Source organism: Hippopotamus amphibius, chromosome 8 (assembly GCF_030028045.1).
Source record: "Hippopotamus amphibius kiboko isolate mHipAmp2 chromosome 8, mHipAmp2.hap2, whole genome shotgun sequence".
Taxonomy (NCBI): domain Eukaryota; kingdom Metazoa; phylum Chordata; class Mammalia; order Artiodactyla; family Hippopotamidae; genus Hippopotamus; species Hippopotamus amphibius.
Window position 1 is genome coordinate 137,495,968 of NC_080193.1, and position 21,331 is coordinate 137,517,298.

At 38.1% G+C, this 21,331-nt stretch overlaps 1 protein-coding gene across 1 annotated transcript in view; it reads right to left on the reverse strand.

Moving 5' to 3' along the window:
- FAP (fibroblast activation protein alpha) overlaps nucleotides 1–16,028 on the reverse strand; it is an 86,918-nt gene extending 70,890 nt beyond the window's left edge. Inside the window, exon 1 of the mRNA XM_057745710.1 lies at nucleotides 15,911–16,028. The gene's annotated coding sequence lies outside the window, so the exon portion shown is untranslated. The remainder of the gene's footprint in view (nucleotides 1–15,910) is intronic.
- Nucleotides 16,029–21,331: the final 5,303 nt, after the last annotated feature.

The window sequence follows — 21,331 nt, forward strand, 5'->3', positions numbered from 1 at the left end:
TGATTGTTGCATGGACCCAGGAGGAGAGACAGAAAGTACACATGGCACATGTTTGTGACCCTTAATTCAAGCTCTATTTTTGTCGAGACTGGGACTTTTCTCAGAAAGCAACTCTAGATCTATTCATTGCTGCAAAAATGGAAAGTATGACTTTGGCCTCTAAACAACTGAGAGCAAGAATTAGGATAGCAGAGGCTCAAGTGAGCTTTTTCCAGAGATGGACCTTATAAAGCTTAATTTAGAATATGACTGCAGTTTAGTAAGCCCACTGTGTAAGTTAACTGTAACATAAATCCTTAGCTTGCTAAGAGAGCTTTCTAGAACTATTCAGTAATAGCCACTGTGTGCCTGCCAAAATGATTTTGATTTAGATGTTTTCCCAGAAAACACATTCAGCTATATATTCCTAGAGTGTGAAGGTTAAGATGATGCTGAAAGCATAAATAAGGATATTGTCTTTTTAATTGAGGGTAAGGAGATAAAGAAAGAGAGCTGCATTCATTAAACAAAAGCTAAAATAGATTATTTAAGGTTGAGTGAAACTCTAAAATAAAAATTTGCTGCAAAAAAGTCCATGTCTGCTCATTTGTTTCCTAAGATTCAATAAAATTTTCCTGTCAACTGTTTTATACAAAGTGCTTTAATACATTTCATTTAACTCATACCAAAACTCATTTTAATGATTAGGAAATGGAGCCTGAAAAATTAGGTAACTTTCCCAAGATTCCAACAGGAACAAATGTTACTATGTTATATTGCTTCTTTGTGATAATTCCTGAAGCCGATTCCAAAGTAATAAATATATTTTTAAAAATAAATAAATAAAAACAAAAATTTTAATTAACGTCTCAATTTTTTTGAAAGACATCTTAAAAGTGTGATGGTAGAATTTAATTATGCATAAAATATGCATAGTCCTCCCATCTTCAGAGGACATTGTTATATACAACTCAAAAATCACAGTCTTACTCAGTGGGGAGTGTCCAAAATATTAACTTGGTTAGAGTTTTACTAGAATTGAGGTCCAGTAACTAGAGCAATAGTTACATAGTGCCTGGGGTTGGAAGGTCTTCCTCCAGGGACTTGGTTAAATTAAGAGATTCATCAGAATAGCCATCAACAAAGATATCTGAGATCTAAGCTAAGAAGAGCTAAGATTGTCAAAGCTCATAGTAACTATCATATAGTTATAGATCAGGAAGACATGACATAACACCATCAATGACAAATGATACAGCTTAAACTATTGAATCTGATCTATTTTCTAAAACCCCAGTTCTTACACCAGGGAAAATATGAAGCAACATGCCTCCTAGTTTGTAATTGATACCTACTTTCTTAACAGATGCTATAATTAGATGCCAGTACTTTCTTATCCTCTAATAATTAGGGCAAGGTCTCCTTGGTGGCCCAAAGAGTTAACAATCAAGTTGGATTAGAAAAGAAAAGTAGGGAAATAACCTGTTTCTTTGGGGGTTTTGATGCAGTTTAAAAATGCAAATATTACATTTCCTTAGAAGTAGGTAATCAATATGCTTGATCATATTAAATATTTTAAATTGAATGTGTAAGCATTTTATATACTTTGAGAAAACTTATTAAAGACACTGCTATTTCACTAGTATGTTAGAGAATATTATTATTAATAGCTAACGTTTATTGGATACTTTTATTAACCCTGACTTTTTTGTAAACATGAGTACGCTCTCATTTCACCTTCAAAACATTAGTACCATTCATCTTCATTTGAAACATAAAGACATGGATGTACAGAAAATTTAGGTAACTCCCTTGAAGTCACATAGCTTATGCCTATGTGTTCATGAGCAATGTTAGCGGTAGTGATGGCACAGGAACCCAAACAGTCTTCTTCTGTAGCACAATTTGATTGGTCCCTGTTTAAGTTTCTGCCAGGAGGGTAAACATAGATATAGTAATGGGATGTGTAATTGAGACTGGGAGGATCTAGGAGGAGGTGAAACAGAAGCAAGAAATTAGTTGGGCTAATAAGCTGGAAATCTTGATAAGGCCAGTGATAAAAAGGAATTAAAGAAGTCATTACCAGAAAGAAGCAGATCTCAGTTTAAGATTTCAGTTCAAGGTGCTGACAAGGTCTAGGTGTGGATACAGAGGTAGTACCTGACGTAGAGGAAAAAGGTGATGGCACCTGGAGCTCAAACAGTGAGAGGTGAGGGAGTCATTTGGGGTGTATTGCTGGGGACTTAATTTACCTCAAATCATGGCAATACTTGTGGAGGGGGAAGAAATACACTGAGTCACATTCTAATCTCTTTATGAAAGAGTTGGAGAGATTCCCAGGTCAAAATGGTAGAATGAATATATACGTCAATTTCTTTGCCTTCCAAAACACGATTAAACTGATTGCAAAAGGAAGAAAAGGATAAGGCACATAACAGTGGAGAGATGGAGAGAGTATCATCAGTGGATAAAGCAGAGCAGAAATAGCAACTTCCTGGGACACATCTAGAAAGGTACTTGCATGGAACAGTTCCAGAATTGAAGTGGGATTTACCACTGAGGGTAGGAGACAGAAATGGTGCTGGAAAAAAGGAGGCTAGTTAGATATCCATGCATGGACTCCTCATCTCTGGATGCAAAACAATCTGCAGCTGAGCATTTACATCCAGGCAAAAAATAAGAGATGTAATTTTGAAAGATATTAAACTGTTGCTGGAGAGTATGAGAGGAGCTAGCTGGGAGTCAGTGCAACAAAGTAATTCAGTCCTCCAGCTCAATGGCTTCCTGACCTCTTATCCTTAAACAAAACCCACCAGCCAACAAGCCCCACCTGCATACCAGGGTCTCTCCATTCTTCCCTCATTCTTATATCTGCTACAAAAATCAAGGATCATTAGACAAGAATAATATTTTTTTAAAAAAAGAAGACTCAAAACCTTAAAATATGAAAGAAAAAGTAAAGACACTAAGAAGGACAAGTAGGAAAAAAAAATACATTAAAAAAAAAAAAGAAAAAAAATAACCACAAAGATAATTATGAGAACAGAAGACAATCTTTAGAAAAAAGTTTGATTTCAGCAATCCCACTTTTGGCTCATATCCAAAGGAAACGAAGACAGATATCAAAGGGGTATCTGCACTCCCATGTTCATTGCAGCATTGTTCACAATAGCCAAAATATGGAAACAACTTAAGTTTCCATCAACAGATGAATGAAGAAGGAATTATGGTATACATATACAGTGAATATTATTCAACCAAGAAAGAAGGGGTCCTGACATTTGTAACAACATGAATGGATCTGGGGGGCATTATGCGAGATGATATAAATTAGACAAAGAAAGACAAATATGTCATGTTAACATTTACATATCAACTCAAAAAAAACCCGTCAAACTCATAAAAACAGAGTAGAAAAGTGGTTGCCAGGGGGGAATAGGGAGAGCTTGGTAAAAGGTACAAACTTTCAGCAATAAGCTGAATAAGGTCTGAGGATCTAATGTAAAGCATGGTGACTACAGGTGGTAACACTGTATTGTATGATTGAAAGTTGCTAAGAGATAAGAACTTTATTCTTACAGAGAAGGTGAGGCGATGCATGTATTAAGTAACTCGAGGGGGGTTCTTTTCATAATGTATATGCATATCAAATTACTATGATTTACACCTTTAATATCTTACAATTATACTTGTCAATGATACCTTGATAAAACTGAAATTAAAAAAAATAAAATAAAAAGCTTGAGTGAGCATCCTCACTGTGATTCAATTAGATATTGCCATAATTTAGACAACAGGTTATGATAAAGTAACATTCAAAAAAAATCTTACATATTGAAAATACGTTTGCCAAATTTTAAAAAATCAATAGAGTTTTGAGAAATGAAATTGAAGAAATCTCTCAGAACAGAAAGACAAAGACGGATAAGATGATGAAAAAGATAGGACACATAGAATACAAACCCAGGAAGTCCAACATCCAATTAGTACCAGTTTGAGAAAGAAATGTCAAAGAAAGCAGAGGGAAAGGTGTTATTATAGAACGAAGGCAAGAGAATTTCCCAAAGCTGAAGAAGAAAATACATCTTTGGGGCCCACAAAATGCCCAGAGCAAAATACGAGAAAAGACTCATACACAGACACATAACTGTGAACTTCTAAGATAATAATTACAAAGAGAAAATTCTAAATTCTTCCAGAGAGAGAGAATTGCCTACAAAAGAGGCAAGAATTAGACTGACAACAAATTTGCCATCTGCCAACTAGATGCTGCAGAACAATGGTGCAATGTTTTTAAAGTTCTGAGAGAAAATGCTTGTCATGCTAGGATCTACTTAGTCAAGATAGGAGTCAAATATGAGGACAAAAGAAAGATATTTTCAGGTGTATGAATACTCAGAAAGCTCACACCCCAGATATCCTTTCTTAGGAAGGAACGTGAGGGTGTATTTCAGCAAAACGAGGGATTAAAGTACTAAAGTCATCATTCAGGAGAGAGCAAAGCTGAGCCAAGAAATAAAGAATCTGGTCTTTGAAAACCCGATGCTAGTATTGTGTGAGCCCTGGTCTCCAGCTTTTTCTTAAGTCATATCTACTCTTTTGCTTAACTGATTTTTTCTAAGTTTGGGTTGTTTTTCATATCACTTGTAAATAAGAGTCCCAATAGTCACGTAACTGTTGGAGGTAATTGATGGCATGTAAATGTAGAATCTTAGGAACATTCTCTACTAAGCAGCATGAGAAGTTCTGTTGGACCCACAGAGAAAGAAATGTAATCCTGCTAAACTCCTTAGCTCAAAAGCAATACTTACCTAGACACAATGGTATGAGTATTTATTACAGGTTTTCCATTTTTATAATTCACGTGGACAGATCACAAAAGACCATTCTGTAGTCAGAAATTATCGATCAAAATGATTTATTTATTAGTTGAGGGAGGGAGGGAATACGAGAATATGTGTATAAATACAGATGATTGAACTTGGTGTACCTCAAAAATAAATAATAAATAAATTAATTAATTAAAAGCAAAAAATGATTTATTTATTACTTACATTAATAAAATTAAACATATACCTAACAAAGTTGGAAAGTGGAAGGGGGAAGTGAAGAAACATGGACAGAAGGACAGGAAATCTCATGCTCTCATCTCCCAGAGTAGGCAGTCAAGAGATATCATCCATGATGAACAGAATAAGAATTGGAAGTACACATCACAGTCCCTGCCACGTGATCTCCACATGGTACTGAGGGCACAGTATAGGAGGGGAATATTTACATTAGAAGAAATAGAGAAACCACATGATTTTTCATACTGTTTCAGAAAGTTTAAAAGATAAATCTGAAAATTCATATGATGAATTGGCAGGTTTTCTTTACTAAGTGATATACAGTAGGTGGTGACATTTGTGGATTTACCTGGGTTAACTGCCTGTTTTTACCATTTACCTATTTTTTCTATTGTGCTATGGAGCAAATGTATCTAGTAGACAGTGCGGGGAAAGATTATGATAGCAAAGTAAGATGTATGGATGAGAAAATAGGAAAGACATTACCAACATGGGCTCAAGTTATTGATCAAGCGTCACCTTCTCAATGAGGCCAAATCACTCGTTTAAAATCGACCCGCCTCCACCTCTAGTTTTTCTTAACTTAGTCTTCTTTCTTTCCATAGATTTTACCACTTCCCAGTATCCTGGAATGTGTATGTATGTATGTGTGTATGTATTATTTTTATTGTTTATTCCTCTTTACCTCACATACTGTCTCCATTTTTGGCTTCTTTCATTCATACAGCCCAAGGACATAGGGACAATGCTTGGAGTAAAGTAAGTGCTTAATAAATATTGTTATCGGAATGAATGCATGAAAAAGGATGTAGAGGATCTGGCACTCACCCAAGCTAGATATTCCTCAAAGAGAGTACCTCCAGGTGTGACAGTAAAGAGACAAGCTCATGATTATTAAACAATCAGATATTAACCATTGTTATCTAACAATTATCACTTAATCTTTATGTTACTGCTTCAGGGTGCCTTTCGACATGAATTCAAGTTTTGTTCATTTAGAATACATGGAGAATTAGTCATAGGAGATTTTACTGCAGCTATTCAGTTATTTTTCCTGAGAACTGAGGAAAGATTACCAACTATGTAGGAGATAGATCCGTTTTATGGATTAGTAAAGTGAGAATTAGTTGAACTTCATGTCTACTTCCTTTTGACATTCTAATTAGGGAAATTTCAATTAATACATAAGGTAATCAATTTCTGTGTTCCACTCTGATAATTTTTCTAGTGTTGACTTGAAATAAATAGACTGCCAGATATTTCTCCAGCAAAGATGGGTTTGTTTGGGATCAGCAGAGAATTGCAATTTGGAATCAGTGACCATGATGAGCCAGTGTAAGTTCCCCTGCACAGCAAGGGAAGGAGAATGCTTTATAGAGAGGAAAAGGAAGTTGAGAGGGCTGTAGTAAAGAGTCCATAGCTTTTCATTGGCTGAGTCCTTGCCACGAAAGAAGAGTAGTTTTTCTTCTTCCTGTTGGGCTCTGCTATCCCTGAAGGGTGTGACAGCTCCCCCTTCTGGTCTCCCAACTCTATTGTATTGAGGTTTCCGTTTATTAATATTTTACATCTCCCCCTTTTGATCAAGATCTTTCTCTGAGGAAATTCCCTGGTGGTCCAGTGGTTAGGACTCTGAGCTTCCACTGCAGGGGACACAGGTTTGATCCCTGATCAGGGGAACTAAGGTCCTGCATGTCATGTGGTGCAGCCAAAAAAGAAAAAAAGCAAAACAGCAAAAAAATAAATAAAAAAAAACTTTCTCTGAAAGCATCACTTATCAAGAGTTAGGTTTTCTGGCTTCAGTGGCTTTTTATCTTTCAATGTCAGAAAGGAACTCTCCTAGGTATAATATCTTACATATTAAACCCAGTGCCCAAATTAGAAACCTATTAAGGTCACATTAGAGAAACAGGAAGAATAGGAAGGAGAACTCCCAGGTGCTTTTTATCTGAAGTCCATATGCTATCAAGATCATAGACATTGGAGATCATCTGAAGCATTATGCCATCATCAAAGCTTTGGCAACAAACCTCCAACAGGCCTAGTCTGGATATCTTAGAAAAGCTGGCTCATCAGACACCACCTACTGAAATCTTTACTTTTAGGTCACCAGATGATGTGCAGGTCGTCAGTGTTTAGTGTTTTCTTTAGGTTTGTCTTGTAAATCCAAGAGTCTATTCCTTGGAGTTTGGCAGCACAAGGGTTGGTTAGTAGTACCTGAGAGGGGCCTTTTGAAAAAGGTTGAAGAGAGGTATTCTGGAAGTGTCTTTTCCAGGAGATGAATCTGCAGGTTGCAAGGTATGATACTTAAGGTCTTCATCTCCCAAAGGCACACTGTGAAAAGATTGCTCTACCAAAGCATGGCTATTTTTATTAGAAGCAATTAGGTCTTTGCAGTATTGGACTATACCTCCTTTTATCAGTCGTGGGTCACAATGAGCAGGAGCCAAGTTCACTGGGCATCCCGTGACTGTCTCAAAGGGTGAGAGTTTGTGAATTCCAAAAGGGGTGGACCTGAGATTCAGAAGGACCAATGGCAATGCTTTTGACTGAAGTATTTGAAGGGTCTCTACCAATTTTGCCAATTGAGTTTTTAAATAATGCCGTTAACGCATTCCACTAAACCATTGGATTCAGGGTAGTAAGCACAGTGAAAATTTTCCAGATCACACTTCAGGATTTGTGAGGAATTAGGACTCTCAGTAAACGCCCAAGGCATTACTGAGGCAAATTATTCTTCTTCCCAAGTGAAGGCTAAAAGGTGTTGGCTAGCTTCAGCAACTGTACTACTAGAGGGTGCACTGGGTAAATCAGTTGCAGTAAAGAATTTACTTCTGGTGGGAATGGATGTTAGTAATGTATGAGAGTTGGCAACAACAGGGTGTCAAGGGAGAGCACTGTTGTGTATTGCTTGGAGGTCCTGGACAAACCTCCACCTTTGGCCCTTCGTTTTTTTCACAGGTGAGAAAATGGGGTTAGTGTGGGGCATAATGAGGCCTTGAGCCTTGTAATCTTTTATTATAGGCCTTGTGCCTTATAGGACTTCTTTATTTATCAGGTATTGATAATTCTGGGAAGAGGTTTTGAGGATTCTATTTGAAACTATGGGAGGTGCAGTGTGAATTTTGCTACATTCAGTTGTAGATTTTGCTCATAAGGAAAGGGGTAGCTGATTCAAAAGGGACAAATGATGAGTGTTTCCAGAATCAGCTCTAGTACCTCCAGGAATTGGACAAGTACATAATGTCATTTAATTCACCTGGATGATTACTTTGATGACTACTGTCAAACCTCAGAATTATTTTCCGCTTTTGGGAGAAAGAAATTCCAACATGATATTTCTCTAAGAAGTCTCAGCCTAACATATACACAATGGAATATTACTCAGCCATAAAAAGGAATGAAACTGAGCTGTATGTAATGAGGCGGATAGACCTAGAGACTGTCATACAGAGTGAAGTAAGCCAGAAAGAGAAAAACAAATACTGTATGCTAACTCATATATATGGAATCTAAAAAAATTGTACTGATGAACTCAGTGACAGGGCAAGAATAAAGATGCAGATGCAGAGAATGGACTGGAGGACACGGGGTTGGGGTGGGGGTGTGAAGGGGAAGCTGGGACAATGTGAGAGAGTAGCATAGACATATATACACTACCAACTGTAGAACAGGTAGCTAGTGGGAAGCTGCTGTATAACAAAGGGAGATCAACTCAATGATGGGTGATGCCTTAGAGGGCCAGGACAGGGAGGGTGAGAGGGAGTCACGGGAGGGAGGGGATATGGGGATATATGTATAAATACAGCTGATTCACTTTGGTGTACCTCAAAAACTGGCACAAGAGTTTAAAGCAATTATATTCCAATAAAGAGCTGAAAATTAAAGCAAAAACAAAATAAATTGTGGTTACCATCTTAAAGTAAAAAAAAAAACAAAAAGGTCTCAGCCTAATAAATGAGTGAGGGTGGGGGAACTAAGGAAAAAAGGGGGTGTATCTCTCAAAAGGCCTCAACAAAAGGGAGTAGGTTTGAGATAGGAACCTCTTAAGGTTCATTAGAGAGCACCACTATTTGGACAGTTTTAGCACACTGAGACAGGGGCTGCTTTGTTGCAGTGGGGCTGAGTACCAAGAGTGTGGTTCCGACGTCATTTAGGGCTGGAAGAGAGTCGTCCTCAACCTAGAGAAATGTTTCTCGAAGCCAATGAAGAAGAAGGTTGATTAGAGACCCTGTAGTTTCTCGGAGCCATGTCATTGAGAATAAGGAGGACATTGGAAAGGCTGATTAGAAGGCTGAAGGCACCTAAAATGCTTAAATTTGTAATAATCTCTTTTTCAATGTCCTGGCTCTTTATAACTGCAGAGGAAACTATGAAGGTTTGGTTTTGTTTAGGACCCTTCATTTCCTGGAGTTGAAAAAGAAGAGTTTTGGCCCTCTTTTTCTGAGGTGACTCATCTGGAGTTTGAGAGAGCTGGTTTGCCAGATCAACTAAATCTGGAATAGGTGTAGTTTCCCATTCCGTTCTGGTCCTTTTTAGTAGAAGGAGAAGTTCCCAGTTCAACCCATTAATAAGCACAGAGTTAAAAGCTACCTGGGTAGAATCAGCATCGGAAAAAAAGCCAGAATTTTCTTTAAAAATAATCTGAGGTCGATTGTAAGAAACATGAACAGATTCATCAGATTTTGTGTGCAAACTTGAATTTTGTTCCAACCAACAGGCTTTAGAAAAGCCCTAGGAATGACTCCATGAAGTTGCCTGGTGATTGCTTGAGCCTGATCAGATAATAAGTTAGGGGGCTGGTCTCCCATTTGTGATTTTAGGGATCTTTCAGGATTTTCCCAATTAGTGACTTTCATCCAATGCTGGGCTTGGCCTTCACGTACAAACATATGAACCAGCTGATATAAGTCAGAGAAACCAGGTCAATAAGTTTGAATGACTGTATTAAATTCCTCAGTAAATCTGTGAGGTTCTTCAGTTGCTTTGGAAAAATCATTGGCTATGGCTCACAGTTCAGCTGTAATCCAGGGGATATAAGAAATTAAGGGTTTAGCCTCTGGATCCACAGAAGGCTTAATTTAAGAAGGACAATTTCTGACAAGTTCAGAGGAAAAGGGAGTGGGAAGAGTTTCAGAAAAGGGGAAGTTTGGCAAGAGAATTAGTATAGGGGAACTGAGGGTATAGAGGAGGTGTAGGTGGTGTAGAAGGAAAGGAGGAAGATGGCGCTGGTGGCTGGTGCCTCAGTTAATCTTAAAAATCTTATTTTGCAGAGAAGCAATTTTAGACTCCCGATAATGTGGAGAAGCCTTAAAATACCAATTGAAATAAGCATTCCACTAAGCTCTGGAAACTTTTGAGCGATTGCAATCCAATTCAGTTTTAAGGAAATTAAATTTAGGAATTCCAAAATTTCTCTGTAATGGCCATTGATATTCTAAATTGGTCAAGTTGGTCCATTTTGTTAGAAATGCACGTGAGGAAAAAGCATGCTTTTTAAATATAAAATTGACCAGAGACCCTGTAGGAGGGGCACCCTCAAAATATTTAGATAACTGGGATCCCTTCTCAGAGGTTTTTCTCTCAAGTAGAGAACAATTTTCAAACAGCTTATAGCACAAACAGCTCAATTCAACAGCTTGCAAGCAATACCAGCCAATTCTAAGGAAACAGCTTGGTCCCGGAAGATTGAGGCCAAAGGCTTTCTCAGCCAGTTTCCAGAGAATAGCCCCTTCCAAAGGAATAGGTCAAAGGCTGAAAACCAGCAGTTTCAGAGAAGCAGACCCTGTTCCCAAAGGAATTGGCCAAAGACTTTTTAGCCAGCTTCAGTTGAAACAGACTGATCTCAAAATCAGACCAAAGTGCCAAATGGGTACTCATATACAGAACAAGGCTTTAACCAGAAAGACAAAACCTTAAAATAGATCTCAAATAAAGCCTGGAGAGCTTCAAATGCAAAGAGGATGTGCATTCTGATCCAGGAGAAAGAAGTGCTTTCAAATTTCAGGGTTGGCAAGAAAGTGGTGAGGGACAATGGGCTCTATTGTGGGTACTGCATCTGTTTGCTAACCAGCTCCAGAGCTATTGGGGGGTCTTCTCTGGTCCCAGTACAGGTCAACATTTTGGTGGCTGGAAACATTTATTTGGAAATAAATAGACTGCCAGATATTTCTGCAGCAAAGATAGGTACATTCAGGAGCAGTAGACAGTTGTAATTCAGGATCTGCAACCAGTTGAGCCACATGCAAGTCCCCACACAGCAAGAGAAGGAGAACTCTTTTATAGAGGGGAAAGGAAGTTGGGAGGGCTATAGTAAACAAAGAGTCCATGGCTTTTCATTGGCCATGTCGTTGGATTCAGGGTAGTAAGTCCCTCCAAGTCTTTCTTCTTCCAGTTGGGCTCAGGGATCCTCTAGGGCAGGAGAGCTACCCCTTGTGGTCTTCCAACTCTACTTAATTGAGGGTTTCTGTGTATTAATTTTTCACACCAGCAACTTGTAGTTTAAAATGTATACATATAATAGTATTAGAATATTATAATTAATTATAAGAACAATTATTTGATCAAATTCTAGAGATCTAGAAAAAAATTTTGTGAGAGGGTTCATGTGCCACATTTGTAGGACTTAATTTTTTTTTATTGAGGTATAGTTGATGTACAATATTATATAAAAGTTTCAGGTGTACAACACAGTGATTCACAATTTTTAAATGTTATGCTCCATTTATAGTTATTATAAAATATTGGCTACATTCCCTGTGCTGTTCCATGCTCTTGGTGGATGACTTGGTGTTACAATCAATTTGAATGGCAAAGCTTAGCTGATGTGGTCACAGAGTTGAATGGGAGCCTGTGGGTTCCAAAAAGCCTGTGGGCTGTCTGGACCATCTGGTGGCTAAGGGACTGTGCTTTTCCTCTAATTGACACAAACTCTGATACAGCAAGTTCTCCCTTTCATGCTGCCTTCTTTGAGCTCTTACTGAAGGACTGTCACAGGGGAGGATGTTGTGAAGAAGGATGAAGGAAACAGCAGTCAGGAGAGAGAAAAAGCAGATGGTAGACTCTGTGGAATCGTGCAGTCTAGTAAGGCATGAATGTGTGGTCCTATAATGTGATGCCCCAACTGGCCATACCAAGGCATGAGCGCAAACACTTGATTTCTCTCTTGGTGAGCACTGAAGGTCTGGGAAATTACTTTTGTTGTGATATTGAGGCATGGCCTTTTACTCTTTTGTTACCCTGTTCCTACTGTGACAGGAAATAGGAACAACAAGGTTGCCTTCTCCCATATAAACTCTCATCCCTTGATGGAAGGTAAAAGAAGAAAATCCCCTTTGCTGAATATAGGAGGGGCCATGCTGGACTGCGTGAGGACTTGTTCTAGTTTTGCTTTTATTCAAATAAAATATCCAATGTGTGTTACTGGATATTTTCAAATGTATTCTTACAGCCTGAAGTGTTATTTATGCCAGAATCTCCTTATCCCTATGATTCACACAATTTGTCCCTCACTAAACGTAGGGTCCCTCCTTAGAAAAATCCCTAGTCACTGCCATTACAGTATCACTGTAGTGGTAAGCCTAATATTTCATAGACGCACAGAAACTTCTGTGGTTTCAGTGTTTCTAACATGAGCACATCTTAGTTACAGACAAGATAAAAATACTCAGGAAAAGTATTTTTTCATAATACTTCAAGAAAAGATCCACTTGTTCTAAAATTCTTTTCTGCCACCCCTCTGAATATTCAACAAAGGGGATTTGGTCTTGTTGCCAAGACCAAAGAGGCAGTAAGCTTTCTGAGGAAAAGACACGTTGTCTACCTTGTGTAAGATTTTATCTAATCTTCTACTTGAATTTGTAGGCTAGAGAAGATTTGCAGAACACAAAGCACTTTTAATCATTATTTTAGGTAATAGAATACTCCAGATATTAAACCAGTCACAAAGACTTCAGTAAGAGAATCAAGAACTGAGTACCTCATCCTATTTGGAGGACTTGAGGTATAGGGACAGGGAGGGGAAATGATGGGGATGATGCCTTCTTTCTTCCACTTCCCAGATCATAATGGTCTTCACTATAACAATAATCAATTGATTATGTCTTGGTAAGATTTGGAAGAGAGCCATCTGAAGTGCTGTGCAGAACAAGCTGTAATCAGTGATGAGTATGTGTGTATGTGAGTGTAAGACAGAGGTACAAAGTCATCCAAGAAGGCTAAAGGAGGAATAGTAATAGCCAACAATCTCCAGGGGAGTAATATCAAATACTTGCGAGTCAAAGATCTTTGTGCGACAGACAAGTCCACATTTTAAGATAAGGGGGATCTTGATTCCCCTCTGCAACAGGATTGATTTCCCCTTTCTCGTGCTTCAACCCAGTGCTGATTCATCCCACTTTTGACCATACCCTTTACTCAGTTGTCACTTTGGCCTTTGGGAGACAAATGATATAGGAAAAAGAAAAAAGAAGATAACGGTAGTGAATAGACGTATAGAGAGGAAGGGCCAAAGAGGGCTCTGGCCTTGTTCACCTGAAAGGAGGTCCAGTTTAATACATGGATGTCAATCAAAGCCTGACTCATGCTTTTTCCTCCCTTCACTTCAAACACTGCCTATAACCTTGCTTTTGTAGGATAAAGACTACTTTACCTTCTCTCTTTACCTGGGTTCCCTGGAAACATTCTGAGATGGAGAGATGCAAGCAGTGTTTGTTTTGGGAGTGAGATCAAGAGTAAAAAGAGGTTGCTCTCAGGAGAGCCACCTGTAGGGAAGTGAAGAGGGCAGGATGGGGCATTGGGAGATGCTGACCGGCAGTAAAAGTGCAAAGGAAACCTCAGTCTACAGGGACCTCAGGAGCTCAGATGACCCTTCAGGGTTGTCCCAAATGAAGTAAGGGAGGACAGGCTTGTGTTCCCTCATTCATCAGTCATTTGGATTCAGGCCACCCCTAAATGGGCATAACATTAGAAGAGAATATTCCCAGGGCCTAGGGTAGTACCAAGCAAGGGAGGCAGCTGTGGGCTCTCAGGAGCCATATTCCCAGGGCTAGGGTTGAGGGTATCATTGCCCTGAAGAGGGGATCTGAGCAGAGAACTATGGTGTCTGTTATGTTCTCTCACAAGTAATTGTTTTACCAGATATAAAAATATACAAAACCAGGAAGATAAGACTTTGGTGAATTAAGAGAAAATAAGAGAATTCAAAGTTGGATAGTAACTTGCAAGGAGAAAACTGGAACTTCACGTTTAAACTGAATTTTATCTAGGTCTTTCTTAAAAAGATGAAATGTCTAAAATGACAGCTAGCCACATGTGTCGGCTGAGCCCTTGAAATATGGCAAGTCGAAATTGAGATGTACAAGTCGTGTTAAATACACACAACATTTTGGAGACTCAGTAGGAAAAAAATAATGTGAAATATCTTATTAATAATTTTTACATTGATAACATCAATACAATATTTCTGTTATAGTGAGTTAAGTAAAATGTTATTAAAATTAATCTCATGTGTTTCACTTTTTCAGTGAAGCTATTGGCCAATTTTCAATTAGCTCCATGTATCCCATATGTACTGGACAGACCTTGTTTAGAATAATCTTAAAGTCTGGCAAAGTGTCAAGATCTCAAGACAGCCTAAGACAGTGCAGGACTGGAAAGAGCCACAGAGTGGGGAGTGTACAAACCATCTCCTCCCCTTATCAGAAATTCATGTCCCTGGCCTTCCTAAAATGGGAACCCCAAAGCACCTTATTGAGCTCTTGAGAAACCAAGATAGCGCCTGGGTCATACGACCAGTTTGCCCCCATTGGTAGAGCAGGAATGGATGGAGGAAGTAAGCAAGATTTTTGTGCCATCCTCCTTGGGAACCAGAGCCTCTGGGAAGGAAAAGGGTTTGCTTTACTCACAAATCAAGAGATTCTGACTCATTTCAAACCTTTTCCTCAGGACAAAGGGATTGTCTCCACCGCAGCTCAGTGATCAGTGTGGGTGGACCAGGGAACAGCTGGAGCCCAGTGAGCAAGTTCTTGGATGTAATGAAACAATCACTTCACATGCCAGGAACATGACCACATGTGGCACAAGATGACAACCAAACAGAACTATGAGTCACACTGAGAGCAAAAATAAGGTGATGTAAAGAAATGACTTGCATTTGTTTCTGTCACCAACTGTGCAGTCCTTTTGCATTTATTTTGTTGATTGCTGTCGATTCGATGCCAGCCATGTTTTCCCCAGCTCGTGATTTTATTTCAACATCATCCAGAATCACTCATGTCTCTCACTCTGACTGCCAAAGACCGGGTCCAGATTTTTATCACCTCAGCCCGAATGACTGCAACCAGCGCCTTCCTTAATCTTTTTCCTTCCAAGTTTTCTCTCTTCAATATGATTTAGCTTGTTAACTCCTTGTAGATCATCTTTTCTAAAACATGTCACTCCACTGTGCAAAAAACTAGAATGACTTTATTTGTACTGGCTACCCAATGAAGCCCAGACTCAGTCTGGCATTCCAATAGATGTGCAAAATTCATTCATTTTTCTTCTTCCTCTTTCCTCATTACCTCCATTTAGCATGCACTTCCTACTCCTTCCCTTTTAAAATTATTTTAAAGGGCTATCAACATCTATTATACACAAGGTATTGTTCAAATTCCTTATTCACTCTAATTCACAGCTTTTCTCAATTCCTGAATTTTCAGAACTCTACAATACCTATAATTTGTATACCACACAATTGTTGTCTACTCATATTTTTTCTGATAATTCTGTGCCTATAACCTTTGAACTCTCAATCTATTTGTTAACTCCCCAAGGTCAGAGATTACACCTTATACTTCAAATCAGGAAAGGAAATTAATACTTACTGAATGCGTTCTTTGTGTCAGTCACTGTAAAATGTGTACGGCATTTGTTATCCGCAATTTCTCTGCATCCACTTTTCCTTGTGTGTGTGTTCTCCCTTCATTGTTTCCACATTTCTCCGCCAGACCGTCCTGATGTCTGATGCCAAATAACAGCGACTCAAGTATGTAAGAAGCAGATTTACTGGTGTTTTGGGACAATGATGGTAGAATTTCCACTGGTATTTCTACTTGGGCTGCAGCTTCCTGCCTTGCTTCTGGGATTCCCTCTCTCTTCCACATTTTCTCCCTTCCTCTTTAGCTCCTTCTAACTGACTCTGTTTTATGCAAAATATTTAAGCTATTTCTTTGACTCATTACCAATGCCATAAGAAGGTCTCATCTTCAAAAATAAGCACACACATTAGGGGGGCATTCTAAAACAAAGGTAGTTCTCTCTCTCTGAGAGTTATTTTGAGAGTTTTAATTATTTAAAAAAAATATGTCAGACAAACATTTTTTCGTTTCATCCTCCCAACAATTCATTTCATGGTCTTTCCTGTAAGATGGGAATTGGAGGTTCAGCTATTGGTATTATAAAACTGATTATTTGGATTTAGAAAATGAAATTATTTAGTGATAAAATATATTCTGTCCTGTTTCTAAATTGTTTGCTTAGCAAATTGGTCAGGTGCACTTGAATCATTTACAAATCTGTGAAATTCAATGCTAATACATAAGAGAACATAGTTGGATATTTGAAAATTGTAACATGAACAAATTCTCATATTCCTTCAGATATTATTGTATGAGTCTGTATTCAATCTAGTTGGAGAAACCACAGAGTAATTTGAACAGGTAAATTTTAATATAAATCAATCTTAACTACAATGGGATTGGAGTAACAGAGGATTAGCTAAGAAGAAGTAAAAAGAACCCTAAAGAATCTAGAAATAGCAGACCTATGAAGCGGCCACTTCCCTTGTGGCTGAGACAGAGACCCAAGGCTGATTCAGACCCTATTGGAGAGGGCAATTGTAGGTTACTAAAAGCAAGGAAGTTGCCTTTGTGCCACCAGAACTTGCCAGAAGTCTACCTTTTGGAGCTTGCTGGCAATGTGCTCTCTGGGGACCAGGGAGAGCTGTTCAAAGGGAGGTGTCTTACTGGAGGTGCTCTATGCAAGACTGCCTAGGAATATGCAGTGGCTGGCCACCGAGGGCTGCTGGCTGCCATGCAAGACCCTGGTGCTGGAGAAAGCCACACGTACTGCAGGTACTGGGTGCTGGAAGAGCCACTCAGACTGCAGAACGATGTCAAGCACATACACCAGAACCAGGAAACAAAACCCTTTCTTTCTGCACTGCCTCTCCAGCACCCTCTACAGGCAAACGTTAATGTCATGCCAGCAGGCAAAGCAAAAATGTTTAAAGGGCCCAGATGCATCTTTAGGGAGCAGATGAAAAGGTTGAATTTGGAGATAAAAGGCAATAAATTGGTAATTGTCACTGTTATTTTCTGATATTCCAAGTACTAAAATTGTTAATATGGACATTCACAAAAATTCCCCACCTCCCGATGCACGCTGCCAAGGTGGAAAACCATTTGTGGTTCAGACATCCACCAAGCCTAGGATAACAAAGAGAGGAAAAGAAATGGACGCAGTAAAACCATACTGATTTACATTAAACAGAACAGACTGGGAGAAGGAGTAGGGAACATAAAAAGTAATACAGGATGATTTAGGGCGATAATTTTGAGATTTGGAAAAAGAAAAAGAGGTGGTGAAGTAGTTCTCATGGATAGTTCTTTGGGAAACACAGAGTTTAAAGATATTTTTATAATATGCAATTTCCATTTGGTGTTTTTTTGCATGCCAGAAAAAATATTTAAATTAATTTTTAATTAGTCTGGATGTTGACGTTAGGTTTCTTGTAATACAACTTCATGCTGAGAGAAGCTACAAACAGAACCAGCTTTATTTGGGTTACACTGACCATACCATTTTAAAGCTTTTTGAGTCCATCAAATTTTTAAAATTCAGATTTTTTTCCTTTTACACACCCAAGAATAAATATAACAGAGCTTAGTCTAATATCCTGCACATAAATATTTATTAAATTACTATTTCTACATCTATTATTTCCAATTAGTATAGTCCTGATACTGTATGGCAATCTTCTTCTCGGTTTCTAATTAGTCATTTGGGCTTCATCAAAGTATGTTTAAAAATCTTTACTACTTTCTTTATGTCCCCGACGTCCATCCTCAAATCCCAGACCCAGCTCAGCAGTTAGCCTAGTGATCGATGCCAGGAGAGTAATTCCATCAGCCTCCTACTTCTGTACCTTCACTCTAAGCTGTATCTTTTATTTATATTTACACCTCTCCTGCTTCAAAAGCAGCAGCAGTTATCCTTCTACCAATCTTAGTTCTTTCCTGTGCTGTTCGTTTCATCCTCTTCCTTCTTCCCATGCATTTTATTTCAGCAATTATGCCCTCATCTCTCCCTCTTTCATCTTGAATCTCTCCTTGTTTCTTGACTCTAACTCCTTGGCCTGTACACGGGCTTGAAACTTTGGATTCCCTTTCAAAATTTTCTCCCCATCTCTTTCCTTCCTTTTCTTTATTTTTTTACAATTCCCATTTAAAGATTGTCTATGCTTATTACATCCATTTCTTTACCTCCCCAAATTCACTCTTTGTTGAAGAATACCTACCAGGCTTACTTGGTATAGGTCAGTTTTCCTTAGCCCAAACACAGTTCAGTCAAATTGAGAAAGCATTTTAAAGAACATTTTTAAAATATCCTAATCATTAGATATTGTGAACAAAGATGTATGTGGCATCAACTGTCCATCCCTCCATCCACCACCCTGGCTCCAGAGCAAACTATGATCGTCTGGGCATTCTTTTCCTCAGAATGGTTATGAGGTAATGACCTTACCTGGGCCAGAAAATGACTGTGCTGGGCCAGTTGCTAAGGACTTTGTCTTAGAGAATATTGGAAAAATAGAATTGTGGCTTGAGGCATCTTTTAAACAGGATGGATGTGATCAGAGCACAGGCATCTTATAATTTTCCTCCCGTGTCTAGCTCCATCCAGAGAAGTCCTGACCTCTCCCCATGACTGTTACATCAGAAGTTGGCATCCTCCTTCCTCAGTTTAGTTCTTTTTCAAACCCTTACAGAGGAGTTGAATCTTTTTAATACAAGTTTAAATATTTTATAATTATTTAGGTAGATATGATGTTTTTAAATTAAATGTTATGTTATCTACAAAACTATCTTAAACTTATTATACACTTTAAACCAAAAATATTTTATCCTAAACATAGTTGGAACAACTTCTCCTTTTCTAATGGGAGGTTATCTAACCATATTTGATGGTAAAATTTTCTTTTCTGAATTGTTACACGTTCTCCTTTTTTCTTATCTCTACACTATCCTTGACACACACACTCTGTGAGATAGGATTACCCCCAAAAGGACTTTGAGAAATCTCCTGGACACTCTACAATACAATGCAATCTTCTATCTTCTATCCTGGTTGGAAGTAATCTCTCTTTCCCCTCTTTTATGGCATTGATCACGGTCTTTCACATATTATTATTTATGAACATGGCTAATCTCTGCAAGTGAATATTAAAAGCAAAATCCTTATTTTACTCATTATAGAGTAAAAGATCCTTACTATTGGGTAAAAGATTTTATGGGTAAGATCCTTATTTTATTCACTGATCTCTGTGCCTAAAATACAGTACCTTACAGACAGTAGGGCTTAAAAATATTTCATGAGTAAATAAAGAAATAATTGGCCATTTATTAAAACTATACATATCCCTCAGTAAATTCATTTTTCCTTCTTCTTTTCTCATTTCTTTGTCTACGTGTTTTAATGGGGGTGTCTATCCTCTTTGCTTCTGTTTCTATTGTTTTGTTCATTTAGTTTCTATTCCCTTTCTACCTTCATTTTCTCTTCTTTTTTCCTCTCCTGCTTGGAAGACATCATTTTAAATAGAATGAAACATTATTTTTGTTTGTTTCTTGCAGTTATTCAAGTTCTGCATTTTATCTCAAAACAAATGAGTGATAAAAATAAAACACTAAACTAAGGTGTTTATTACAAAATTTGGAGAAACTTAACTGATCTTTCCCCATGAAGTTAGTGGCTTTCAATAGAAAAAACTATTTAGTCTAATTAAACACAAGAAACATCAATGATTAAGAGAAAGATTTGGGATTTACTTGTCAAATGTAATAAATGCTTTGAAAGTTATGTTAAGTTGCAATTTTGAACTCGACAGGTTATTTAGCATGAATTGTGCAAGGTCAGGTCATGAAATTATAAATCTGGATCAAATGCTAAGGAAAGAAGTAAATTTAGCAGTAGAAACCTTGGTGTGCTACTTAATTGATATTAATCTCAGGTGGGCAATCCTGTCCAAGATAACACTAACTCAGTTGTCCTCATCATTTTAGTGCTATATGGATCCTTACAGCTTAATGAATGAAGATCACTTCCATGCCTGTTAAGAGATTCAGAATGAAAGAACTAACCATCCAACAGTCCCTTCGTCCTACGTGTGTACAATAAAATACAAGCGCTCATTAAAAACAGCAGAAGGGGACATCCCTGGTTAGTATTAACCTCCTACGGTCTCAGAGAGATTAAATGACTTGCTCAAATCACAACGCTAGCGAGGATCCAAACCCAAGTTTGCCTCACTCCATGCTCTCCCATAAAGACAAAGATATAAAACTGTATATCTGGTAAGACTAATTAAGGAGAAATTCACAAGCTGAAAAAAGACAAACTTACAGTCACTTCAAATTAACTTCATAACTCTTAGAAGAAAATAAAATAATTTTCTTGTTTTTCCTTTCTTGCTATGATTCATATAATTGTTTACCACATTTTGGAAATGAGCACTTTGTCACGCTCAGGGTGCGTGAACGTCACTTTCCCTGGATGTGCTCTCCATTCTAGTTCTGAAAACATGAACTGGGAAGTGACACGTGGATTTTGTCTTTGAAAAACATAAAGGATGTCTGCTGAAAAGGTGGCAAAGAAGGGCTTCTGCCTGTGTGGAAAGGCATCAGGATGAGAAAGCATCAGGGTGACCAGAAAATTCTGTAGCAAGAATATTTTGTAGAAAAGATCGGTAACACCCAATAAGCAATTTACTTTGGGGCTGAACCTTGCTAATTTTCTCACTTCCTATTGTTCTTTCCTGTTAGCACATAAATGTGTTCAAGTCTCTTACATCTTAAAAGCAACAATGACAACAAGAAACAACAGATCCCCTTTGGCTTTAGTTTCAACCAACTGGAAACAATGCCAGAAACCTTCCTTTCCCTAAGGCATAACGCTCTGATATAGGCACTATTAAAATGCAGAGAAGAAAATATTCACCTCTCTTATAGTGTTTTTCATTTTCAACAATT